General features: G+C 45.3%; 1 protein-coding gene across 32 annotated transcripts in view; it reads left to right on the forward strand.

Annotated features, from left to right (window-relative positions):
* ADGRL3 (adhesion G protein-coupled receptor L3) overlaps nucleotides 1-27,956 on the forward strand; it is a 515,832-nt gene that overhangs the window by 91,283 nt on the left and 396,593 nt on the right. For 31 of the 32 annotated variants that reach the window (XM_083481628.1, XM_083481645.1, XM_083481648.1 and 28 more), the window contains exon 2: nucleotides 26,811-26,876. The gene's annotated coding sequence lies outside the window, so the exon portion shown is untranslated. Of the gene's footprint in view, nucleotides 1-16,491; nucleotides 16,905-26,810; nucleotides 26,877-27,956 lie in introns of those variants that run through there. The other variant, XM_083481634.1, reaches the window with a different exon arrangement.

A 27,956-nucleotide genomic window follows, 5' to 3' on the forward strand; every position in this document is an offset into this window, starting at 1 on the left:
GCCACGGCAAGGCAGTGATCCATGAGGACGAGATGGTGGGACAGTGTTCTCGAAGCTACCAGCATGAGTTTGACCAAACTGCGGGAGGCAGTGGAAGACAGGAGTGCCTGGCGTGCTCTGGTCCAGGGGGTCACGAAGAGGCGGACACAACTAAACAACAACAACATAATGGAGGCTGCAATCCTATGCATACTTACCTGGGAATAAATCCTGTTGAGTAGACATATGTAGGATTATATCATCAACATGTTTATTTGACTTAAACAAAACTAAATATATGAATTTTTAAAACAAATGTTTTTAGTTCTCCGTCCAAAAAGCATAACCCCTCTCCCCTCATAAGAACGAGGTACAGTAAGGTTGCCAGACACCCCCGTTTCCCGGGGACAGTCCCCCGGATTTACAAATCAGTCTCCTGACAAAATCCATCTGTTTAGTAGAAAGGTGAAAAGTGTCCCCGGATTCATTGAAAAAAAATCTGGTAACCTTAAGGTGCAGAGATCAGTCAGATATAACTCACCGCAATTGGACATGCTTTGCTGGAGTGTTGGAATTGGTTTTTGCTATGTATGCTATAAAAGCGTGGCATAATTCTACAAAGTTGTTCTCAGTGCTTCCAGCTGTTTAGTCGGTGTTTCCATGACAGCCATTTCCATGAGACCTTTTGTCCCCTAGCAGGCAACTGCAAATTATCCAAAACATTCCAAGTGTGTGCAGTCAGTAGACGAGCTGCGACCAGATAGCTCAGTCGGTAAAGCGCAAGACTCTTTAATTCTCTGAGTTGTGGGTTCAAGCCCCATGTTAGGCAAAAAGGTCCCTGCATTTCAGGGGGTTAAACTAGATGACCCTCGTGGTCCCTTCCAACATTACAATTCTATGATCTTAACCAGTAGAAACACGATCAGTTCTTTGTACAGAAGATCCTTCTGTTCATCCTTAAAAATTGTTAATAACGCCAATTATGGCATGCATTGAATTGACAGTTTTGTGAACATATTTATTTCCTGAAATACTGCAGTCTGAACCACATATGGTTCACCATCTCAGTACACCCAAAGCCCCATCAATGATACTCGATCCAATTTTCACCTATGTACCATTTTAAAATGTGTTTTTTCTAACTTGGGCGGGGTCAAGTGGCTTTTTAGCCCAAATATTGCACCAATCTGCTTAATCATTCTCCATGCCAAAATCATATTCCCAAAGGCTCTTCAAGGAGTCAGGGTTTCCAGTCTGAGAGTCACAAAGTATTTTGTAGAATGTCGATAAAAATGCATAATGTTAATTATGTGCAGTGTTAATTACTGTATGTGTTGTGAACTCAAATAAATGGTGAGGGAAGGGGAAATCAAGTGGGAGAGAGGAGTCCTTAAATTGTTCTTCAGCTTCGTTTCCGAGCACAATTCAAAGTGTTGGTGCTGACCTTTAAAGCCCTAAACGGCCTCAGCCCTGTATATCTGAAGGAGCGTCTCCACCCCCATCGTTCTACCCGGACACTGAGGTCCAGCACCGAGGGCCTTCTGGTGGTTCCCTCATTGCGAGAAGCAAAGCTACAGGGAACCAGGCAGAGGGCCTTCTCGGTAGTGGCACCTGCCCTGTGGAACACCCTCCCACCAGATGTCAAAGAGATAAACAACTACCTGACATTCAGAAGACATCTTAAGGCAGCCCGGTTCAGGGAAGTTTTTAACGTATGATATTTTACTGTATTTTTGGTTTTTATGGAAGCCGCCCAGAGTGGCTGGGGAGGCCCAGCCAGATGGGAGGGGTATAAATAATAAATTATTATTATTATTATTATTATTATTATTATTATTATTATTATCATCATCATCAGATGAAGATGGTTCAATCTAGAAGACGGTTGGAGCTGTAATACTCATCTTGCAGTGATGCAATTGTTACAAGCCACTGAAGTTTATATTTCCCAGCCAGGAAACGCAATATTCAGCAATATTTCTGTTAAGAAGTACATTCCATTACATTTTAGTAAGACTTGCTTACTGTAAAGTATGTTAACATTACTTTAAGTGGCACTTGAAATGCCAGCAGGTAAAACAGTATTTAAAATGTGCACAATTAGGAAAAGGCAAAACACATACAAATTAAGAGGAAATTGTTTAATTTGTACAGGATTAACTCTTTCCTGCAGCGGGGAACAGGGCACGATCACTTATCAGAGTAGTACTATGGAGTATTGAAACATTTCCACCGAAGTCATTTGCTGTCTAATTTATTTGAGGTCAGAACAAGGGATGGAAACATTTGCTACCTAGGTTAGAACAAGAGTCTTCACCACCTCAGAGTGGCAGCCAACTCTCCCCTTCTACATTCTGTGCAGGGCCAAGAAAAGAGTGTGTCCTTCCTTGGAGTGATGTATTCTGGGTGAGGCAACTGAGAGACAACCTGTGCCACCAGGGCTTGGGTCTGGCTGCTAGATGCTTTGTTTGAACACAGGCAAAAAAAATTATTCAGAGCTCCTGATGTCCTCCGAAAGCAAAGTGGATCTAATTAGGTCAATGGGTCACTGCTGAATTGACCCATTTTTTTGCAGCCATCTTAAAAGATGGCACTGTGGAGCCACCAAAATCACAGAAACTTCGGCAGGCTTGTATTGAAGAAGCACCGACTCACATAAAAGCCCCTTTCAAAATTGCTGTGCTGAAGGGTTGCCCGGAGGCTTTGTGTAGGGAGGCTACTCACCTGTGTAAATCATGCTGCAATTAACAAGGAGCCACAGGTATTGCTTTTGTTGCAATATGATTGGCTACTCTTCTGTAATTTTGGCAAAGGCCTTGTTAAAAACGCGGAACATCTAACCAGTAATCATGCCCCCATATATTGACACCTGAAAGAATTGTAAAAGGTTGGTGAGACAAGATTTCCATTTGTAGAAGCCACATTGATTATTCCTCAGGAAGACATCATATTCTAGACCAGGGGTTGTCCACCTGGTCCCTACAGTCCACTAGTGGGCGTTTCAGGTTTCCAGGTGGGCGGTAGGGGGTTGTATGGCACAAGCTGAATCCTCCTTCCATTGAGCACTGGTGGGCGGTAGGGAAATTTTACCATCAAGAAAGATGCATTAGTGGGCGGTAGGTATAAAAAGGTTGACTACCCCTGCTCTAGACATTTCACAGTAGTCTTAATAAAGCTCTTTGCTGGGATATGTTCATAATTTTCTGCATTCCTTTAGAAGCGCCTTCCAGTAAGGGAACTGGTTTTATCATGGTTACTCATTTTAGTTTAAGCAGCAACCATTTCACAGTTGCATCAACAATGCAGCCCCGTCACAATAACTTGTTACTTTTGCAATTTGCCATTTTACTCTAAAATATTATCTTTTGCTGCTTAAGTGTTCACAAGTAATACCAGGAATATTTTGTAAGATACGGGTGGCCCTCCCAACATCTTCTGTAGCAATGCAAAGAATTAATCCAGCTTTTATTCTCTTTGCTGATTTCCCTCATTCTTCAGTACAGAAGAGAAGTGTGTTTGTAGGAGTTAACGCAAACTTGTCCAAGCTGTGAGACGGCTTTCTTAATGGTAACTGATGGTGGCTTCTGCACAGGCGAAGTTGGCTGGGTCAGTTGGAGCACTGCGATACCACGACCCATGCATGCGTTTCCCTTAAGCAACTGTGTGTGAGGGGGCAGTGTGTGCGCGCGCTCTGCCTTCATCTATGCTTCTTTGTTTGCTATAATTGGGCACCTTATTACATTCTTGCTGCATCTCGGTTTTGCTGTGCCTGCTAGGTCCTGCATAGCACTGCAGGCTGAAAATAGATCGCCAGTCAATACTGTGTGATGATTCAACTTTCTCCATAGTGAGAGATGCTCTGTGTCAGAAGTAATGGGGGGGGGGCCTTGAGGTTTGTACCTGAATGAAATGGGCCCAGAGCTCTGTCTGAAATTCAGACACCTCAGATATTTGCTGTTTGGAATTATCTGCTCACCCAGACAGAGCTAAATTGAGAAGAGGCAAAGTGCTGGTTTTTATTGATTTATGGCTGCTTTTCCTTTACACAAAAGGGCTGGAGTCTTCTGAGTTCTAAAAATTTCAATAGAATTAATATTGCGTAAGTTCTCATTCCCCTTTATTTTCTTTTTAGAGGACTTAAAGTTGATTCCTCCTTCCCCCACGTCTGTAAAAAAACAAAACAAACAAACAAACCAGCCCTCCACACATAGATGGGATAGGAAGCTCTTTGCAATGATCACATGAAAAATAGACACAAACAAAACTTAGGCCTTTCAGCCTATCCCGACCAGCTGTGTTTTATTACCAGCGTGGTCTGTTCAGCTGGCACTCTGTACATGCCCCAGAACTACTTGACTTCTTTTGCTTTGCTCAGCAAGTGACTGCGCAATGAGTATAGGACTCTTTGCAAATAGAACAAAGAGCACATACCTTGGCTTAAGTTGACCGACACCCCACAACAGGTGATTGTTTGTATACTTGGGATTGAGAAGTCTCAATAAAACTGGGTTTCTGCTGGTGCCTAATTATGCACCTGCACTATTTTCCAACTGCGAAGACAAGCACACACCTGTATTGGGTCAAATTAGCCCTAGCAAGGCAAATAAGACTCCTCCTGACTGTCAGTGCGCTGCCAGAAAACAGCATTTTGTATTTGTTTGAGTGGTTGCTTTTTTTTGGAAGAAATTAAGGAAATGGAAATTTTGACATGGCTGTGTGTTTTTTTAAGGTGTTACAGTGTGGTTTTATATGCCTCTAAAGAATGCAAGAACAGAAGATCTTTATTTTAAAAAGAACTGAATATCTCTATTACCCATCGTTGTATTGCTTCGTAAGCCACTGTTTCCAGTGTGTGTTTGCAACTAGCTGTGACATGTTTGTGCAACTTTATACTGATGTTGTGAGATGCGTACATATGCTAAAGTATTGAGATGCTGTGTGAATAGTTATCCATTAGGTTTCATTCAGTGTTCTAGTACCTAGTGTGTTATACTGTTGAGTCAAGTGATGAAAATATTTCCTCTTCCGAATGGTTGGTTGTCCTCATGTCTCTAGAATACCAGAACAGTGTGTTAATCACCCAGTTTCTGCTATGTGCCTGGAGACTTAACATTGAAAACTCAGAAGTTACTCTCAGCGTTTTGCTGCAACACCCTTCATCCAAGTGTTACAGGGTGGTTTACAACACAAAAACACAAACATACATAACATAGTAGTAACAAGCAAAAACAACAAACCCACAAACACCGTTTATAAGGAGAAGAGGAATGTTTTTGCCTGGTGCCTAAAGATATGTAACAAGTTTGCCAGGCGAGCCCTCCTGGAGAAAAAAATTCCAGGTGAACCCTCCTGGAAAAAAATATCTGTATGTCATTTGATAATAATAAAAAGACGATATTGTGAGTTACTTTGGACACAGCTTACTATGGCACATACATTAACTGAATTTAAAGTTTAAACTGAGTTGGCCTTCCAGGTAATATTGGAACTGATGATGACCTGTGCAGAAGGGGAGGGTATTATGCAAGCTAGTCCATCATAGTTGGTGGCTGCTGAATAGAAAACATCCAGGAGAACTGAGGCATTTCATCGTATCAGGTCAGGCTGATGTGGCTTAAAGAAGGCTGGGGAAAATCAGGAGTAAATAGTTTTTGGGAAGAACTGACGGGAGGCTAAGCAGAGGTGAAACTAATTCCATGGGATCTAGGAGGAGAATGCATGTTCTAGGGAGAAAATAATTTCAGAAAAGGCAAATGAGGGGAAATTCTACAGTGTCAGAATATTATTGTTGATTTGTTTTTATTTATGTGGGCACTTTCTATGATTATATAAAATTCAAGGCAGCTTGCAAATAACTCTTAATAGGTTAGCAAGAATTACCTGTTGCTGAAGCCATGCTGGATCCAATTCAACAAGACCTGTTCTTCTGTTATCATTACATCCTCACTGCATAGGCAACTAACCACTCATAAATGCCTGGGTGAGTCTCTTCTGGGACCAGAATGCTCATCTCTTTGAGGAGGGCAATCCAAAATATGGCTGTCTCCATGGAGAAGGTCCTATCTCATGTTGTCACTTGGTGTCCTTCTGCTTTTGAGATGGGTCTGGCCCCCAGCTCAAAGGTCAAATGAATACTGATAAAGAGTGAGGCAGTTCTTCCTAGGATAGCTCAGTTGGTAGAGCATGAGACTCTTAATCTCAGGGTCATGGGTTTGAGCCTCATGTTGGGCAAAAGATTCCTGCATTTCAGGGGGTTGGATTAGATGACCCTCCTCGTACCTTTCAACTCTACAACTCTATGATTCTATGAAATACCTGAGCCCCAAAGCATTTAGGGCTTTGTAGGTCAATATGGGATGCGGGTGGTGCTGTGGGTTAAACCACAGAGCCTAGGGCTTGCCGATCAGAAGGTCGGCGGTTCGAATCCCCATGACGGGGTGCGCTCCCATTGCTCGGTCCCTGCTCCTGCCAACCTAGCAGTTCGAAAGCACGTCAAAGAGCAAATAGATAAATAGGTACCGCTCCAGCGGGAAGGTAAACGGCGTTTCCGTGCGCTGCTCTGGTTCGCCAGAAGCGGCTTAGTCATGCTGGCCACATGACCTGGAAGCTATACGCCGGCCAGTAAAGTGAGATGAGTGCTGCAACCCCAGAGTCGGCCACAACTGGACCTAATGGTCAGGGGTCCCTTTACTTTAGCTCAATATGAAACCATCAACTTACGTTGCCTTTTCAGGATTGGTGTTACGTGGTCCCCGAGAGCTTTCCTTGTCAATATACTGGCAGCCACATTTTACACAAATGGCCATTTCTGGAGCAGACCCATCACCAGAAATGCCCAGCAGAAGCTCAAATGCTGCTACGGAAGCAATGAGAATTCGGTGAACTTTTGTGATCTGAGTAGGAATGTCTCCAGCCCAGTGGCAACAGGTAATATGTGGAGCATCCATTTCAGACCCAGAATGTAAACCACTGAGAGCTACTAAAAGACCTTTGCCTAGTCTTCTGAGACCAAAAGCAAGGGAGGCTTCTCTTAAGTTGGCTTACCGGTATTGCCTGCAAACTACAGCTGCTGGTTTGAATAAAGGAAACGCAGAGACTTAAGGGTGTAACTACATTTTCCAAGGAAAATCCAGGGTTCCCTTGTAAGACTGAAGTGGGCGGTTTCAGGGGGAAATCAGTGAGCAGGTGAGGGCAACTTGCTCATCATGAAAATGTGCTCTATAAATGCTGCTATTAGTATTATTACTCACTGAATTTATCAATAAATGAGTAACTATATAACCTTTAGGAGACATCTGAAGGCAGCCCTGTACTGTATAGGGAAGCTTTTTAATATTTTATGTTTTGTTATGTTTTTATATATGTTATAATAATAATAATAATAATAATTTATTATTTATACCCCGCCCATCTGGCTGGGCCGCCCCAGCCACTCTGGGCGGCTTCCATAAAACCAAAAATACACTAAAATGTCACACATTAAAAACTTCCCTGAACAGGGCTGCCTTAAGATGTCTCCTGAATGTCAGGTAGTTGTTTATCGCTTTGACATCTGCTGGAAGGGCGTTCCACAGGGCGGGCGCCACTACCGAGAAGGCCCTCTGCCTGGTTCCCTGTAGCTTTGCTTCTCGCAATGAGGGAACTGCCAGAAGGCCCTCGGCGCTGGACCTCAGCGTCCGGGCAGAATGATGGGGGTGGAGACGCTCCTTCAGGTATACTGGACCGAGGCCGTTTAGGGCTTTAAAGGTCAGCACCAACACTTTGAATTGTGCTCGGAAACGTACTGGGAGCCAATGTAGGTCTTTCAAGACCGGTGTTATATGGTCTCGGCGGCCGCCCCCAGTCACCAGTCTAGCTGCCGCATTCTGGAAGCCACTCAGAGTGTCTGGGGCAACCCAGACAGATGGGTGAGATACAAATATAGGTTGTTGTTGTTGCTGTTGTTGCTGTTGCCGCCTGAAGGGTAGGATACAAATATATGCTGTTGCAAATCCCATGGAAAGAGCACTATCTAAATCGTTTAAACAAACAAATGATATTATAATCATTGTTATTGCTGTTATTTATTACATTCACCACCACTTTCTTACGAAAAATAAAGGTTTTTGTTTTATCGTCTGTTCAGTACAGTTCCTGGCCTTGTTCTGCTTTATTTTTAGGCTTTAGGTTGCTCTGGAATTGTTTGGAAAACATTTCTGTTGATTCTGAGGCTTGCCTTAATTATTCAGTGGCTGCTGTCACTGAACACTAAGAGCTGTCAGGCTTGCTGCAGCAAAAGGCAAAATCTGGGCAAAGCGCAGCAACAACTGTCACTTGCGGAGGGTATCTCTGAAGGAAGCAAAATAAGCTCATGTTAGAGGTTTTAGGCTAGGGGAACTTTTTTAATGGCGCCCCCGGCAAGCATCAAGCTCCAAAAGGAAATGAATGAGAAAAGTCAGAAAGGGAGAGGATTTGCTTCAAGAAGCTTAGCAGCAAGCCGGGACCCGGGCAGCAGCTGTCTCCACTAGTCGAGAGCAAACAGAGAGAACAAAAAACCGAACCTTAGAATTTGAGGCTGCTGACTACAGGCTGCTTGACTTGGTTTGAGGGGAGCGATAATTGGCCCACACTCCCTGCAAATTGGATTACGGAGCAGACCTAATGTACTTGTTGTACGTGAGTCACATCGCACGGCTGCTCTCATCAAATGCCACCTTTAACCTCTGAAGGTATTAGAAAAGGTGCCAACACATAGGAATTGCCTTGCCGAATGAAACCAAAGGGCTCTCTCTAATCCAGCATTCCCTTTTCCAGCAACGACGAACCAGGTGTCGCTGTGAGCTCACGGCAGCAGCGTGGAGATGGTTGTTGCTCACTAACATCTTGCACCGTGGTATACTGCGCCCGAGCGTGGAAGTTCACCGGGGTGCCAACATTTTAAGTATTTGTACGCTGTTCTTCAACCAGCAGGCTCCCCCGGAGTGGCTTACAGTAAAACAAGATCAATAAAAACAATGACAAATCAATTCGGTAATTTAAAAGCGGAGCAGGCAATCAATCAATCAATCAATCAATCCAGTAAGCAGCATAAAGCCAAGTCCTAAAAGGCCTCGCCAAACAAGCTAGAGTTTTGTTGCATGTGTGGTCCTTGGTTATGTTACTCAAACAATCTGACAGTGGGGGCTTTTTATATCTTTCCCCTCAAGCTTCAGATTGGTTAAGATGAGTGATGTCACCCAAAGGTGCTTTTCCTTTCTCAAAAACGTAATCCTTGTAATATTTTACGGCTCACCTCTGGTATGAGAAGACTATTAGAACCTACAATTCTTCTCTGTTTCAGATTTTAAAATCTTCCATATTGAACTCCTCACCTTCCCTCCAAGCTCCCTTCTCCCCCACTGTTATGTACTGAAGTTCTCACCCTGGGCCAGCAGGGGGATACAGTGGTACCTCGCAAGACGAATGCCTCGCAAGACGAAAAACGCGCAAGATGAAAGAGTTTTCCGTTTTTTGAGTCGTTCCGCAAGACGAATTTCCCTATGGGCTTGCTTCGCAAGATGAAACGTCTTGCGAGTTCTTGCGAGTTTGTTTCCTTTTTCTTAAAGCCGCTAAGCCGCTAAGCTGTTAATAGCCGCTAAGCCGCTAAGCCGTTAATAGCCGCTAAGCCGCTAAGCCGTTAATAGCCGCTAAGCCGCTAATAGCCGCTAAGCCGCTAGTAGCCATGCTTCGCAAGACGAAAAAACCGCAAGACGAAGAGACTCGCGGAACGGATTAATTTTGTCTTGCGAGGCACCACTGTACTGTAGATAGTTCAGGTCCACATATGCAAATAAGGGATCGAAAGTGACATTCAGTGATTGGATAGTTTTAGAAAATTGTTACAGTTACGTTGTAGTGGAGCTCTATATAAGCAGGCTGGCTGAACCCTTCAATTCAGTTCTGTTCTGGCCTGTGAATAAACAAGAGCTGTTTGAAGAATCGCTGTGTCGTCTGATATGTTCACCCACAACCTAACACCCACCTACTTAGATGTTTTGCTTTGGTGACTGCGGCAGCCATGGGGAGTCACTCCCTCCCCACGTCCCAGTACCTGGGGTTCTGGCCAACCCTTCACTGCAGGCACAGGTAGATTGTAAAATGTAGGACTGATCCCACCCGCAGCAACCTTGTGGGAAAGAGCACGTTCCACAAATGTTCCTGCACGTCAGGTGACAAAGTGCTGATGGAGGGGAAGAAGAAGAAGAAGAAGAAGAGGAGGAGGAGGAGGAGACACTTGCAAATGGGAGGCAGGCAGGAAGCTTGTGGCTATGAGGGACAAGTGAGCAGCTTGGAGATTTATGGGAAAGAAGGGAAAGGGACTTGCCACTATTGCCCTCCTGCTGACTTAATCAGGAAAAGGATGAATTGGGGTCAGTTTGTCTTGGAATATATCCCAGAAGGTGGCTCTGGGAGGCTGTTGCGTTGCCCTATGGCTGCTGGCTTATGGCAGGGGTGGGGAACCACTGGACCATGGCACATTTGACCCCTGGGGGCCTCCCCATCTGACCTGCAGGGTCCCCTCCTTCCCTCTGCTGCAGTCTTTCAACCCGGATTGTAGCCCAGAGGGTGTTTTCAAGTGTGTGTGTGTCTCACAACTAGAGATGCAATGCCCACGCTGCAATTAGGCTAGAAGGAAATTCTCTTTTGGGTGTGTTGAGTTGTGGGTGAACATATCAGACGACACAGCGATTCTTCAAACAGCTCTTGTTTATTCACAGGCCAGAACAGAACTGAACTGAACTGAAGGGTTCAGCCAGCCTGCTTATATAGAGCTCCACTACAACGCAACAGTAACCATTTTCTGTAACTATCCAATCACTGAACGTCACTTTCAATCCCTTTTTTGCATATGTGGACCAGAGCGAAAACTATCTACAGTATCCCCCTGCTGGCCCAGGGTGAGAACTTCAGTACATAACAGGGTGCCCTGTAGGCGGGGTCAAAACAGGAATGTGCTGCCCCCTGGTGCCACCATGCCCACCCCCCTGATTTCTGCCACTTGTCAGAACCCACACACCTTCTCCCCAAACTCTGTGTAAGAGGAGGTGTGCCGCAAGACATTGCCGCTTGTCTTCTATGCACTCTGGAATAACCCTCCTCTTGCCGAACTTGCGCATGGAGTAGCGTTCTGCAGGATGAGCAGCCACGTGGCATGCCAGAGCACCTCCTCCTTGGTGAGAGGGGTGTTGTGGCTGCAGAGGAAGCCATGGGGGGGGGGCGCTGCCTCTTGTGTTTCAGCTGCCTGAGATGGAGCGGCTCTGCCTGCAGGGTAGTCAGACGCACAGAAGTTCAGGCCTCCTGCACCTTTACAACTGTGTAGAAGTGAGGATCTCAGCACCTGGTCTCGCTAAGCCACTGGGTGAGGCCGCCTGGAGATTTGGGCCGGATTGTTATTATGCAGGCGACGTCTACATCTGCTGCTCTTTTGCATTTAACCCTTGGGAGGTTATGGAAATTCTGACAGCTAGGGGCAGTGATGGACTGGATGTGAATGAACAAACTGAATCTCCAGCCAGAGAAGATTGAAATACTGGTGCAGTCGCTGCCTTGCATATGCAGTTTGGAGGGGAAAGGAGCTCAGGTGTGCCTAGAGCGCTAGTCTGCTGCAGTTGTATAACGGATCTCCCAGGTGACATTCTGAAGGAGAGAAAACGATGGAATTGTTTCCTGCCCTTTAAAAGTGGGATGGCTTGCATAGCTCTCCTATATCTATCTTTTTGAATAAATCTATAATATATCTAATTTAATATATAATTATATATCTAATTGAATAAATAAATAAAATAAATATTTAACAGGTGACAGTTCTTTTCAAAATTCCGATTGGCTTTGAGGTGTGTAGATCAAGATTTGGTTGATTTGGGAACATAGGGATTACTTCAGCTGTGAAACCTTTCAGTACAACAATATATTTATATGGTTCACCAGTGACTGAGCAGCTCCACCCAAAGCATTTAAACCCTCTGATAAAACAGTAATCTTAATTAAAAAAAAAAAATTGAGCCTGCAATTCCACACCTTTACAGCACAAGTCTCTCCCCTTCTCATATCCTTTCTGTGTCCCTGTAGGGCAATTTCACTTCCTGGCTTCACCTGTAAAGTGAAATCAGTTCACATCACTCGCAGATATTCCATTTGCAAGCCTGAACGCCTTTGCAAGAAAGAAAAAGCCGAAGCCAGCTGGCTAGCTTAGCTAACCAGAAGAATGTGCATCTCTCTTGTTTATTGGTTCGATTCATTGAGGGGGCTTTGTTTGATTCAGCTTAATTCTTTAAAATTTGAAGCCCTTTAGTAAAAAGTGTGGTGAGGTAATTAATGCCTAATTAATTGTTTTTAATCTGTCTGCGGCCTATGTTGCCAGCCCTTTTTCACTGCTCCCAATTTATTAAGCAAAGGAAAACCCTTTCCTCATTACAGATAGGTAGCCGTGTTGGTCTGCCATAGTCAAAATAAAAAAATTCCTTCCAGTAGCACCTTAAAGACCAACTAAGTTAGTTCTTGGTATGAGCTTTCGTGTGCATGCACACTTCTTCAGATACACTGAAACAGAAGTTGCCAGATCCTTCTATATAGTGAGAAGGTGGGGAGGGGTATTACTCAGAAGGGTGGTGGGAATGGGAGATTGGCAGATAGCTGAGATGAGCCTGTTGACGACTCTTAACAACTGCAATAGGTCTTACAGGAAAAGGCAAGGGGTGAGAAGGTGAAAAATAGCTAGTCATGTATAATGAGATAAGAATCCAATGTCTCTGTTGAGACCAGGTCTCTCCATGGTTTTAAGTTTGGTAATGAGTTGCAATTCAGCAGCTTCTCTTGCCAGTCTATTTCTGAAACTCCTTTGTAGTAAAACAGCTACTTTGAGATCTTGTATAGAATGTCCTGGGAGATTGAAGTGTTCTCCTACTGGTTTCTCTGTTTTGTGATTCCTTTCCTCATTATTTACATTTGTCTGTTTGGGCCCATAAGTATGCTGTGGTCTTATGCTTCTTGTATAATTGGTTCTGCATATCTTTCATGTTGTTCACCCCATATTTCTGGACCGAGTCTCAGTGTGTTCTCTCTCACCCAGCCCCTTACCATGCCCACACATTGATTCATGATACCCAGAGCCCCACCTACACATAGTGGAAAAAGAGAGACAAAGCTGGGCGTAATATGCATGTGATTTCATGTACCTATATGGTCTCATGTCATCCCATTGATCTTTTGTACCCGGTGGAATCTCAAAGCACAAGAGCGGACACCCAGTGCCCCCTTCAGGAATCTGCCCTCCAAGCAGAACTGCCAAGCAGTGCACCCCATGCCCAGCTTGGGGAACCTACCCAGAAGGTTAAAAAAAGGGGTAAAGGATCCCTGACAGTTAAGTTGCAGATGACTCTGGAGTTGCGGTTGAGGGAAACATAAGGGTCAGACCAAGTCCAAACCAAAGGCCAGGTGGAACAGCTCTGTCTTGCAGGCCCAGCTGAAAGATGTCAAGTCCCGCAGAGCCCTAGTCTCTTGTGACAGAGCGTTCCACCAAGTCGGGGCCAGTACTGAAAAGGCCCTGGCCCTAGTTGAGACCAGTCTAACCACCTTGCGACTTGGAACCTCCAAAGTGTTGTCATTTGTGGACCTTAGGGTCCTCCGCAGGGCATACCAGGAGAGGCGGTCCCGTATGTATGTGGGTCCTAGGCTTCATAGGGCTTTAAAGGTCAAAACCAGCACCTTAAACCTGACCCTGTACTCCACTAGGAGCCAGTGCAGCTGGTATAGCACCGGGTGAATGTGATCTCGCAGCAAGGACCCCGTAAGGAGCCTCGCCGCGGCATTCTGCACTCGCTGGAGTTTCTGGGTCAGCTTCAAGGGCAGCCCCGCGTAGAGCGAATTACAGTAGAATCATAGAATCATAGAGTTGGAAGAGACCACAAGGGCCATCGAGTCCAACCCCCTGCCAAGCAGGAAACACCATCAGAGCACTCCTGACATATGGTTGTCAAGCCTCTGCTTAAAGACCTCCAAAGTAGGAGACTCCACCACACTCCTTGGCAGCAAATTCCACTGTCAAACAGCTCTTACTGTCAGGAAGTTCTTCCTAATGTTTAGGTGGAATCTTCTTTCTTGTAGTTTGGATCCATTGCTCCGTGTCCGCTTCTCTGGAGCAGCAGAAAACAACCTTTCTCCCTACTTTATGTGACATCCTTTTATATATTTGAACATGGCTATCATATCACCTCTTAACCTCCTCTTCTCCAGGCTAAACATGCCCAGCTCCCTTAGCCGTTCCTCATAAGGCATCGTTTCCAGGCCTTTGACCATTTTGGTTGCCCTCCTCTGGACACGTTCCAGTTTGTCAGTGTCCTTCTTGAATTGTGGTGCCCAGAACTGGACACAGTACTCCAGGTGAGGTCTGACCAGAGCAGAATCCAGTGGCACTATTACTTCCCCTGATCTAGTTGCTATACTCCTATTGATGCAGCCCAGAATTGCATTGGCTTGGCCACATACCTTTGCACACACAACCCATGGCAGGGAAACTTGGATCCCACTGGAATTCCTGGTACTCCTTGCTCTCTCTGTTCTGGGAAACTGCTCCCTCATGCAGCTGGCCTTGTCCATTTCTAAAGCCAAGGGAGTAGTCCTAGCCTGATTAGCCTAGCTTGGCTTCTGAAGACCCCAACACCATATGGCCCACTAACCCATAACCACTGCTATAGGGGGCAACCCTATCCCACTCTAGGTTCATTGGCTCATTCCCCCAGGTACACAATTAAAATTCCCAATAAATACGGAGGCAAAACTTGGTAAGTGCAAAATCCATTTAAGGCCGAAACATCCCATACAGATGTGGATCTATATGAGTTTATTCCTGGCAGACTTCAAGCTGAAGGTACTGGAACCCTTCACAGCTTTTAGCTGCCTGAGACCTCACACTCCCATTTAAATTTCCAGCACATAAGTCCCACTGTACAGCCTGAGAAAATTCAGTCGCTAAATAGAAAGCACCGCTCCAGGTCAGAGGTCTGCCTCTTTCAGTCTGTCCCGCCCTACCTTGTGTCGAAGGGAGACCACTCAGCAGGCCTGCTTGGCTCCTCAGGTGCGTGGCCATGCTCACCTGTCAAAGCAGCACATCTCTTTTCGGAAGCTGTCACTGGAGGTTCTCGCAGGTCTTGCAGAACTCCACCTTTCCTTGCTATCTGGTTTCTGCTCCCTGGCCCCAGACGCCTCTTGCTCAGGGAGCAGCGCCAGGTGATTCCTGCACTCAAGGAACCCCTCTCGGCACCTGCGACGCTCTTTTCCTAGCAAGTAAAGGACAGCTTCACAAAACAAGTTTCCAAACACTTTCAATCCACTAGGGTGGCTTAAAAAGAAAGAAAGAGAACTCTGTGATTTATTTTTTTAAAAAAATACGCAATCACTAATATGTCACATTTTATACAGTTATTCCTTTTACGCCAGCTGTATAGCTCTTGCTACCTTCAATAGAGCTGTAAAAGCTCTGTTAAAATTTCCGATCCAAAGTCGTAACGGACATATAATATATATTTTTAAAATCTCTTATTTTGGCACTTGTTAAACTTTATAGTATTGCGAGCCACTATTGTAGCCTGCTTTCTCCTCACTTACCACCATATTTTAGATATTTTACAGCCATAAAATGGGAGGCCAAAGGCTTGAGTTCATTCCGCCTTTCCGACGTGGCTACACTGAAAGCAGCAAATGTGGTCGCTAGGTGATATATGAGGGCTTTATTCTTATTTTTTCTTATTGTTCATGTCTCACGTGGAGGCTGCTTATCCTAACCTTTGTTGTGTTTCCTAATCCGCTGTGCGTTTCTTCTTTCTGATTATATGTGTGCGTTCTCATATGATCATTTGAGTAAGTTACTATTTATGTTTTGTTTAAAAGAGAAGGTAGATGCATTTTGCAGCTTCCACAGTCAACCTTGTTTCTTCTCTGTGCCTCGTGGTGATTGACATCTCCTTTAATGGACAACTCCTTTCTTCCTTTAAAACTCAAGGAGCAATTGCATAAAAAACTGGAGCATGGAGGCTTCTGAATGCGCCGTATTTTTCGCTCCATAAGACGCACCAGACCATAAGACGCACCTAGTTTTTGGAGGAGGAAAACAAGAAAAAAAATATTCTGAATCCCAGAACAGCAAGAGGGATCGCTGCGCAGTGAAAGCAGCAATTCCTCTTTGCTGTTTTGGCATCAGTGATAGCTGCGCAGCCTGCATTCGCTCCATAAGACACACACACATCTCCCCTCCTAAAAAGTGTGTCTTATAGAGCGAAAAATACAATAGTTTATCTGATTCTACTCACTCCCAGAACTATGCAACCTTGAGAATGCTGGCAATCAGTTTGATTCTGGAATAAGTGGTACTACAAGTGGAGGTTCCATATTCCGCCCCGCCCCCCGATATCTTGCTGAGCTTTGGAGACATTAAGATCTGAAAAGGGCCCGGAGCCTCCTCCTATTTTAGAGGCTTGGGAGAAGTATGGTGTTTCATTACCCGCTGCGAGATCAGCTGTGGCAGCTGCTGCAGCAGCCAATACTGCTTCTGGTGGCAAGGCTGATGAGTCTGCTGTCATGTTTGTGGCTGCAGCATCTGCTGGAGGGTCTGGGTGGTTTGTTCTACTGAAATGATGAACGTTGCAAGTATCATCAACTCTGCAGCACCGCCAAATTGCTGCAGTTTCTACCACTTGTTCCCTCCTTGCTGGCTGCCTCTCTTTCTGAGATCAGGAAGCAGTGTTGGTTCAGCTGCCCTCTGCAAGCCCAGGCGTTGGCACTTTCCCCCCATGCAGAATATACCCTGTGCATCTCAGTGCTATACAGTGAAGGATCATTCACCCTTGGTGAGCTGGTGACAGGATGTAAAGCTCTGGACGGGATCCTCTGTACTTCTTTGTCCTCTGCACAGTGTGAGGTGATCAATCATATTTGCTTCAAAGATCGAGCAGTTCCGTTCTTTAGGCTCAGATTTAGCTTGTAGGGCATTGCTTCTTCCTTAGAAAGCCCATGTCTGGCCATGAAAGAGAACTTGGATTCAGCATGGCTACTTAACGCATCGCTGAAAAGAAGGAAAAAGAGGACTCAGATTTGTACGTAGTTTGTATGTGCTAATTTATATGTATTGATACAGAATTGGAAACAATAGCTATCATAGAGCAGAAGTAATACATCTCATCAAGGTGGAGAAAATGTTGACAAGGTAGTCTGTAGTCCTGCTCAGCCTGCTGATGAGGTCCTAATTATTGATGGGCAACTCTCTAAATTCTCTCTGTAAACAGGCTTTGGACCAGACTGCCCTTCAAATAGAGAACTGCTACTTAAAAACGAGGGTTGCCCTCTGACAGTCCATTGAATAGAGGACTGTCCTCTGGTTTGTTGTGGGTTTTTTATTTATTTTGTTTTTGTATTCTGCATTATGAACAGCCGGAATAGTGGAGCCAAGGTTTTGGAGCTGCCCTCCTGACAGCTGCTTTTGGATGAGGATTGGGCAGCGTGCTGGCAAGGCCAGAGTTGCATGAGCCCACTGTCAGTGAAGGAATGGGTTTCCCAAACCCAAAACTGACTGTGCAGGCAGTTTAAAATGGGCACCAATATCCCTATTTTTCCTTAGCTAAAATCCATTAACTTGAGCTCTGAGTCAATGTATAAACAAAAGCCCGGCTGTATAAACAAGTGCTCAGAGCCCTCTCCTTTATCAGTTCGTGACGGCAAGGATGACCTTGGCTGTTTCAGTGGAGTAGGGATGACATGTCTAGGTCTTCTCTTATGTCCTGACGCACAGACCTAGTCCGGGAACAGCGCCAGAGTGTGTTCTTGGAGTTGGTGACCTCTTGCTCCAAGATAAGAGTAGGAACAGGAATACCCTTTTATGGTCAGAAGTACAGGAAGGAATACCCTTTTATGGTTAAGAATACTGGAGCAGGAACATATGTGATGTCAGCCTGCGTGTATAGGCTGACGTGGCTGGATTCCTGGGGAAGGAGGGAGAGGGTGCCTGGAGGATATATATACTGCATTAAATTTCTCATTTCTTTGGACTTGCTGTGGACACACCACGCAGATGCCTTTCTGCTGTTCCGGAGAGCAGAAATAAAGAACTCTTTCTCTGAACCAACCCTCGGTGTCATTTGACTTCCTTCCTCCTGTCCGGGAGCAACGCAGACCCAATCCGTGAACTCCAATAAGGCTACATCAGGAGCACTGGATTGGCTCTGCCAGTGCACCCATGTAGCTCTAAACTCCCCTCCCCTCTGCCTTGCCCTTGGACCACTCTGGTAAGCAGCAGCAGCAATACCACTGTCAGGAGGGTGACCCCAAACCCATGACTCACCTTGCCAGCTACTCTTGTTGTGCTTGCGGGTTCAGGGTCTATATGTTCCAGATGCTGCCTATTTATTACTGTGCTCCCTGTGTCATTCCTTGCTCAGGTGGCGCAATTTCATAGCTCTTTGGAGGACCACATTTTATCCAGATTGCAGCTGGGGAGGGAAGTTTTAGCTATGCAATGGTCCCAGTGAGTGTCAAAGCCCCTGCACCTGTAATTCATTACAGGAAAAGCAAGAAAATGCAACCTCAAATTTCTTTGTTTAGGTTTTTGTTTAAACTACCATGCCGTTAAACGTCATAGGAAGGAGATATGAGGGCTGTTTTTGCAGAAGATTTAAATATCTTAAATACAGAAAAGGCTCCGCTGAGCAAAAATAGCAAGTTGTTGACACGTTATGAAAACAGAAATGGAATGGAGCTTGGCATGCTGGTAGAAGGCATTGAGATTTAATAGTACATTTGTATCATTTATCCCAGTGGGGAAACAACACAGGATGTTGCCTTATAAATTTTTACTACTCCGTAATAAAATGTAACCGTAATAAATGGTGTCTAAGCAAATAAGGTAGCTGCATCTGGACCACATCCAAATCATCTTCATCACTTGGGTTCCTTCTGTTTAAGTTACTTATTATTTGGATGGCTAGAAGCGGCGTCAGAATTCCTAGCCTCACAGAGAAATATGTAGCTAAAGGTTTATTCCACATGGTCTGTCTTCACCGATGTGCTATTATACAAAACTGGAAAAGAACCATCAGAGGAGGAATCGTGATCCTCTCAACAACAGCAGCACAGAAAGTGATATTTTCTGAACTGCAGAAGATACGCAAGTAGTAACTGGGAGACAGTAGGATCATGGAGTTAGAAAGGATCTTGTTGAAGGTAATGGAGTCTTAACTCCCTGCCGATGTCAAACTCCTCCATAGGATCCCGGGGGGAATTCACTGTAGTGCAAGCATTTCTGTTTGCCTGATGGAATGATCTGCCCTCTCCTCCCCATATGTCCTACTTTGGGGGTTCCCCCAGCCCACCCACACCAATCCAATTGGGCAGGGGCACGGAAAAGGGAGAGTGCAGGGAAGCCCTTTGGAGCTAGCAAAAGTCCTTGTGTAGGTTATTTTATTGTACTGTACTGTACTGTACTGTATTGTATTGTATAAAAAGGTAAAGGGACCCCTGACCATTAGGTCCAGTCGTGGCCGACTCTGGGGTTGCGGCGCTCATCTCGCTTTACTGGCCGAGGGAGCCGGCGTACAGCTTCCAGGTCATGTGGCCAGCATGACTAAGCTGCTTCTGGCGAACCAGAGCAGCGCACGGAAACGCCGTTTACCTTCCCGCCGGAGTGGTACCTATTTATCTACTTGCACTTTCACGTGCTTTCAAACTGCTAGGTTGGCAGGAGCAGGGACCGAGCAACGGGAGCTCACCCCATCGCAGGGATTCGAACCGCCGACCTTCTGATCGGCAAGTCCTAGGCTCTGTGATTTAACCCGCAGCGCCACCCGCATCCCTATTTATTTGCATACCACCCTATAACTGTAGATCTCAGGGAAGTTCACAACATAAAATCACATAGGTTTCTCACATCAGGGCTACTTGGTTGAATATGCCCCCCTGATTGGTATATAAACTCTTCATAGCTTCAGGTATGAAGTTCTTTCTCATGATTAATCCAAACTCTTTCCCCCCCCCCCCATATAATTTGAAGCTATTAGTTCAGGACCTACTACCTGGAAGAATAGAAAACAGATTTGCTCCACCATCTATGTAACAGCACTTTAGATATTTGAAGATGAGCAACATATTGTCCCATGGGCATCTCTTCTCTATGTTCACGTACCCAGCTCCTTCAGCCTTTCCTCTTAGGACTTGGGTCTCCAAGCTCCTCCCCATCTTTGCCACCCTCCTCTGGACGTGCTCCAGTTTGCTCATATGCTTCTTAAACTGGAGTGCCCAGAACTAGACACAGTACTCCAGTTGAGGTCTGCAAGAGAGGAAGGAGTTAAGTCAGGGGCGAAACTAGGCTTTATTTCACCCGGGTGAAAGACCCAGTTTGGCAAAAAAAACCAACAACAACACCACAACAACAACCAAAACCATGCATACACACCAACACAGGTTGGAAGCCTTAATGTGGCCCCTCTGGAGGTTTCTCCTGGGGCAAAAAGCCTGGCCAGCCTCCCTCTAGCTGTGACTCTGGTTTAGTTCACCAATTCCCACCTCTTAGGCCACCCCATCAGCTCCTTTCCACTATGCTGCCTCCTCTACCTCTAAAATACCCTGAGGTCATCTTGTCTTCTCCCAGGAAGAACTTGCTTCTGATCCCACCTACTGAGCGGGAAGTAGTCCCTTTACCACCAAACTTGCTTCATCTTCAAGATGGAAAGATCAATATAAAGCAAATATTTAAAAACCATTTTATTTAGCTGATACTAGAACATAAGAAGAACTTGCTGAATTAGGCCAGTGGTCCATCCAGACCAGCATACTGTTCTCATAGTGGCCAGCCAGATGTCTCCATCCCCATCGTTCAGCCTGAGGTCCAGCTCTGAGGGCCTTCTGGCGGTTCCCTCATTGTGAGAAGTGAGGTTACAGGGAACCAGGCAGAGGGCCTTCTCGGTGGTGGCACCCGCCCTGTGGAATGCCCTCCCATCAGATGTCAAGGAAATAAACAACTATCTGACTTTTAGAAGACACCTGAAGGCAGCCCTGTTTAGGGAAGCTTTAGATGTTTGATGTTTTATTGTGTTTTTAATATAATGGAGCCGCCCAGAGTGGCTGGGGAAACCGAGCCAGATGGGTGAGGTATTAATAATAATAATGATGATGATAATAGGAAGGCCCAAGACAGGACCTGATCTCTCCTCTTCTTCCGTTCCAGCAACTGGAATTCAGGAACGTATTTCCTCCGGCAGTGGAGCTAAAGCATAACCGCCATGGCTCGTGGTGTTGGTAGACTTGTCCTCCATTAATTTATTTAATCTTCTTTTAAAACCCTCCCAAGTTGGTGGCCGTCTCTACTTCCCTTGGGAGCAAGTTCCATCATTTAACCGTGTGCTCTGTGAAGAAGTACTTTTCTTTTATCTGAATCTTCTGACGTTCCATTTCATCGGGTGTCCCCAAATTCTACTGTTATGAGAGAGGGAGAAAAGGTTTTATCCATCCCGCTTGTTCCACACTGCGCAGAATTTTAATTTTATACACCTCTGTCACGTCTCCTGTTACTCACCTTTAATCTAAACTAAAAAGCTGCAAATGTCTTAACCTTTCCACACTGGGGAGTTGCTCCACCCCCTTGATCATTTTCACTGCCCTTTTCGGCTCCATGGTGTCCCATTTTGACGTGAGGCTCATAGATTCATATAATGGCATTCTGATATTAGCTGCTTTGTTCCTTCTCAGTTCCTTCCCTAACGATTCCGAGCGCGGAATTCGCCTTTTTCACAGCTGCTGCACACTGGCTTGACATCTTCCTTGAGCTATCTGCCATGACCCCGAGGTTTCCTTCCCGGTTAGCCACTGCCAGTTCAGGCCCTGTGAGTCTATATATTTATAACCCGAGAAACGTATAACTCAGAGATAAATAGAAAATGCACACATCTGAAGATGACCGCAAGAATAAATTCTACCTCCTCTCCCGAGGTTAGAAATGTCTGTGTTGCGACAAAGAAGAAAGGTTAAGACGTGAAGCTTCGAAGACTATCAGACTGGATTAAACTTACCTCCTTTATCTTTCCAATATGCCCAGAATTATGTCGTCTCTTAAATTCTATGTCTGACAGTGCAGCGCCTCTCCATACCCCAACCCTGGCCAGATCCAACCTCATGCTTGCTTTTAGAAGTCAACTGATACTACAAGCATCATTGTTGTTCTCTAGTAGCAAGGAAGAAGTGATGCATACCTGATTTCCTCTCCCCTCCTTTCTCTCTCTTACACACACACACACACACACACACCCTCTCTGCCCTCCCCACCTTCATGTGTGTACATAGCAGATTTCTCCAGCCATCTCTCTGACAAATTAGATCTTTGGAATGGGCAGCAAGCAAGCGCTGACTCTCGTGTAAACATGGTGTTAACAAACACAGCACACTGGGCGGCACCCTCACCCCAAATCCAGGGAAGTCCCTTTAGGGACAAGCAAGCAAGTCACTGCCACCAGCACATGGCAGGCAACAGACAAAGCAACGAACCCCCCCCCCCTCTCAGGCAATGAAATTGCAAGGCTGGCCCATGTCCCTTCCTCCTTGACTGACACGAAGGAAAGCCCTGTTTCTGGAAAAAGCAAGGAAGTTGCCCACCGCTGCACATGGCTGGAAGGCAGTGAAGTCCAGGGGCCTTCCTTCTTTCTCTCACACCTTTAAAAAATAAAATAAAATTATTATCCCATACTGTGGACAAAGGAAGTGCCACAAGGCTAGCAGGTGGCAACATAACTTTGTGGGGGGATATCCTCAATCTTTTTATTTTATTTTTTAAAAAACTTTTTTATTCAAAATTAAAACATATTATCCAGAAACATATCATCCTTATTTCCCCCCCCCATTTTTCCTCCCTCCCCCACCCTCCCACACAACCCCCCCAGCTTCCCTCAGTTCCAGTCCTTGATTTCTCTGAAAATGCTGCTTTCTGCATGTTACACAGTTGTATAGATCCTCAAACTATTTAGCTGATTATTATCAATAAAAAGTTTGTGAATGTTTATTCAAAACCAGCCAAGGAGTCCAGTTCACTTTGTTGCATCTTCAAGTACTTCGTAAAGGCTGCCCATTCATCTTTAAAGTCACAGTTATCCTTGTCCCGTAGCTTATACAGCCATACCTCGGGTTGAATACGCTTCAAGTTGAGCGCGTTTGAGTTGCACTCTGCGGCAACCCAGAAGTAATGGAGCGCGTTACTTCCGGGTTTCGTGCGCAGACATGCTGTCGCTAGTTACGTTTGCTTCTAGATGTGAACGGGGCTCCGGAACGGATCCTGTTCGTATCTAGAGATACCACTGTATGTCAGTTTTGCCAGTTCTGCATAGTCCATCAATTTTTCTTGCCATGATTCTTTTTTTTTTTAAAAAAAAAAAAACCACCTCTATATGGGCTGAAGGAAGCTCCTGTGGCCAGCTCCACCTAGCTGATGGGCAGCATGACACTGAGCCATTCCTTCCTTCCTTCCCCACCCTCACTCACCAGATTGGGAAGTTCCAGGGAGAGGTAGATTCTCCCCCCCCCCTGACATCACATTGCTCCAGGAAAAAGTGGGCAGTGGGGTGCACCATCAGGAAAAAACCACATCATCATGCCAGCTGCCAAGTGAACCTCAATTTGCTACAATCGCAATCCCACGCAGCACAAAGCCACAAAAAGGGTTTTATGGAATATTTTGGACCTCATAGCAAGCATGGGGTAGTGGTTAAGAGCGGTGGACTCGTAATATGGTGAACTGGGTTCGCGTCTCCGCTCCTCCACTTGCAGCTGCTGGGTGACCTTGGGCCAGTCACACTTCTCTGAAGTCTCTCAGCCCCACTCACCTCACAGAGTGTTTGTTGTGGGGGAGGAAGGGAAAGGAGAATGTTAGCCGCTTTGAGACTCCTGAAGGGGAGTGAAAGGCGGGGTATCAAATCCAAACACCTCATCTTTCCCCTCCCCCCTTTAAAAATGAATTTTGCATTTTGGTCTTTTAGTTTCTCTCTGTGCTAGCCTCACAACACTGCTCCCAAAATTGTAGGGAGCAATTTTTGCAATTATGAGCATGGGCAAGAATATTGTGTCCTTCAGAGGGCAGGCGCAATCAAAGGCATCTTTATTAAGGATGAGCTTACCTTGAAGACAAGGCTATCAACGCCCCCTTTTAAGACCAACCCCCCCCCCCGATGCAACTAAAAGCAGCGACTTGGCTATCCTCAGTTTCCCAGTGATGTTTTCTTTCAATCTGGGACAGAGCGCCCCATGGGTACTATGCTTCATCATAAGGTAATGTCACCCCCAGGGACTCTCTTGGGGTGTGAAAAGATTGCTGCCCCCATTGGCCAATTTGGCTTTCAGCACCTGTGCTCCTTGGAAATGGAAGTGAATTATCCCTGCTCGAATTTTGAGATACTCCTGGATTTCCAGGATAGTGCAAAACAAAAGAAACAGAGCCAAGAGAAGCTCCGTGGACAATTACGAGGAATGCCATTCAACAGGAATCAGTGACCAAGTTGTCTTACACAAGTAGATTTGTGCTTACCGCAAGGCTGTGGCATATACAGCAGAGTTCTTTCAAAATATAAATCTCCCAGCGCAAATGTCTCTGTTTTGCAAAATTGCAGTTTGGATTCTTTTCAATAAAATGCAATTTGCTCTGTGGACCCGAGGAGAAATTTGCTCTAAAAAAAATTTCCTTAACAAATTTATTTTAAATTACAGCAAAATATATTTTACATTGCCTCTGACAGAAGTAAATTTGTTTTGAGATGAACCCAAAGGGCTTGCTGTCAGAACAAGCTTTTAAGCTCTTTGTACATCCACAAAGCAAATCTGAAAGCAGTTAAGCCTTTGAGGAAGGAAGAGATGGAAGTAGAGCACGAATCGCTGAGGGCAAAGTGGCCTTGGAAGAGTTCCAAGTAATTCTAGGGTTAGGGAAATGAGCTGTTGTTTTCTTGTAACACAGAAGTGTTGAAAGGAGGACAGGCAATCCGTCTACCCCTGATTCATTATCAGCTAACACCATGCAAAGCCTAGATTGGGAGCCGAGCTGCTTTCTTCAGAAACACATACCCAATCAACCGGTCTCTCTCCCTCTGCCTCCTTCCCCGCCACCCCGCAAGTAGTTGCACGAAGCTATGCAAAAATCCTCCGCCTCTGTGCTGCTAAATGTCAAGCCTTTTTATTGTGCTGCCGCAATATACCATTTTAGACAGTTATGTGGCATCATGTACGCTACTGTGATACACGACCATAATGGTAGACGCTAATGTTTTTATAATGGTCAGTTGATATAATCCATATCCTGAGATGCAGGCAGTTGTTTGTAACTCTTGCTGGAGGTTAAGTTGCTGGTGCTTTTAATATTTTATGATCTGAAAATTTTCACAAAGGCTAAAAGCTTTCGTTATGCACCTCCCTGCAGATCTTCCTCCTCCCTTTCTGAAATGCGCTCTGGATACGGAACGGAATCTCGTCAAATTCTGAATGAAAATGAGGAGCTAGTGAGTCCAGATTTAGTCCACTGGGACTAAAAATTTGAAAATACCACAAATAAGGCGCTCTGGCCTGGTTCATATATGTGTGCAAGCCTTTTAGCAGAGGCAGGTTAAGGGGGGCGCACTGGGGGTGGAGCCCTGGGGGAGCTGCAGGGGGTCCCACAACTCGGTTGGTTGAGGTTGAAAGAATCTTTATTTGCATCAGCCACTGGCCGTAGCAATAAAATAAAATAGAATGTACTGAAGACAGAGGTAAAAGCAGCTATAGAAAATACATTATTTGGGGGGTTTACATCAGTAATCAAATAATAGATATTATTCCAGTTGCACCTGCTACCAGTTGCTGTTTTTGCGGTCACCTGATCACCTTGATCTGCTCAAAGAAAGGACACAGTAGCAATGGTTGACGGACCGGGAATGGATAATAATAGAGGGATAATCACCTCACTCCTAAAATCTTTATAAAGAGTGCAGACCAGAAGCACATGAGCCACTGACTCAATACTGCCATCTCCACTGGGACATAACCGTTTTCCCAGTGGAATTTTTTGAAATCGACCCTCAAGTACAGCCGAAGGCAGTATATTCAATCTTGTGAGAGTGAAAGCACACCTGTATTTTGGAATGGTTAAATTTTGCAAATAGGGTGCCAAAGCGTCAAAATGACTAGGTGGGAAATAATCATACCATGGACAAACTTTCCTTACTGTGGCCAGATTATTCTGTCGCTTGATATCATATAGGCACTGCCTAATTAAATTGTTTGCTTTACTGAAGCCCAGTGTTAGGAACTGTTGCGGTGATAAACCAGAAAAATAAAGCTTTTGGTTGACAATTTTAGTCCAAGTGCTCTCATGACAGTTTTGTGATACTAAAGGTAGTAGACCGGTGCCACAACTGTGATGAAGAATAGAAGGTGAGAGGTTTGTGTGTGAGCCAGATTTTGGCATTGCGCAGGGCACTGCTAGAATTTAAGATCCCAAGGCCCGCCACTCCTCTTGGGCTGTACTGGGCTGCTTTGACCATCAACGAACTCTTCTACCCTCCCAAAGGGACTGTTGACAACAGAGAGCAGCACCCAGGAATCCATTTTCCATCCCGCTCGAACCCAGTAGGAAAGCTAATGCTCACGAAACTCCCATTGTCATGCCTCAATTGTTCATATTAAACCCTTGCATATAGTATGATTGCACATGATACAGTTGGCCCAGCTGTTTTGCAGACAAGCATGAAAAGACTGCTCTATACTTTGTGATAATTTCTTGGAGACTAGCGCGTGTAAGCATAATTATTTCTTCTCTCTTTCCTCCTCAGAAATGCTGAATTCGGTAATCTGCAGAAAAGATATATGGATTTTTAGCAGCTGAAGAACAAATTCAGGTAATTACAGCATTTATTCTAGCTGGATTTAACTGCTGCAAAATAGTTTTGGAAAGCCATGAACTTAATTGTATCGCACTACCTATACTGATTTTATAGTTTTCATCTTGTACATCCAACCATAATTCTTTTCAATGCTTTTTGCTTACATATCGAGAGATACCTGGAAAAATCTGCATTTTTGTACTGTATACAAACATCACTTTGGCAAAGTTACAGTAGGGACTTGGGGGGGGGGTGACTCAAAGGCTTCCCAGAAAAGGTGAGTTTTGGGGAGGGTCTTCAAGGGCATAAGAGATGTGGTTGCACAGAGCCACTCCTGGAGGCAGTTCCAGGCATCATGGGCTGCCAAAGGGAAATAGGTGGAGCTTTTTCAGGGAGCAGGAGACCTTTGGGTGACTGCAAGTGATTTTGTTGTTGTTGTTTAGTCATTTAGTTGTGTCCGCCTCTTTGTGACCCCCTGGACCAGAGCACGCCAGGCACTCCTGTTTCCCACTGCCTCCTGCAGTTTGGTCAAACTCATGCTGGTAGCTTTGAGAACACGTCCAACCGTCCTCTGTTGTCCCCTTCTCCTTGTGCCCTCCATCTTCCCCAACATCAGGGTCTTTTCCAGAGAGTCTTCTCTTCTCATGAGGTGGCCAAAGTACTAGAGCCTCAGCTTCAGGATCTGTCCTTCCAGTGAGCACTCAGGGCTGATTTCTTTCCGAATGGAGAGGTTTGATCTTCTTGCAGTCCAAGAAAACTCCATGGACAAATACAACTGCAAGTGGTAGAGCTGGCCATAGAATCATAGAACTGCAGAGTTGGAAGTCACCTAGTCGAACCCCCTGCAAGGCAGGAATCTTCCATCCAACGTGGGGCTTGAACCCACCACCCTGAGATCTAGGGGTCTCATGCTGTACTGGTTGAGCTATCTGCATGATTCAGGAAATGAGAGCAGAGAGGTAAGTGCTGTGGCTGGTTTCTGGATGCAGAGGTGACTATTCCAGGAGAGGCATGGGAAGACAATGAGTAGGAAGGAGATGAGGAGAGAGGGAGGTGCCAAAGTCCTGGAATAGGAATCTCAGGCAGAATCAGGAG

The sequence above is a fragment of the Podarcis liolepis genome (assembly GCF_965112155.1).
Source record: "Podarcis liolepis genome assembly, chromosome: 17".
NCBI classification, from domain to species: Eukaryota; Metazoa; Chordata; class Lepidosauria; order Squamata; family Lacertidae; genus Podarcis; species Podarcis liolepis.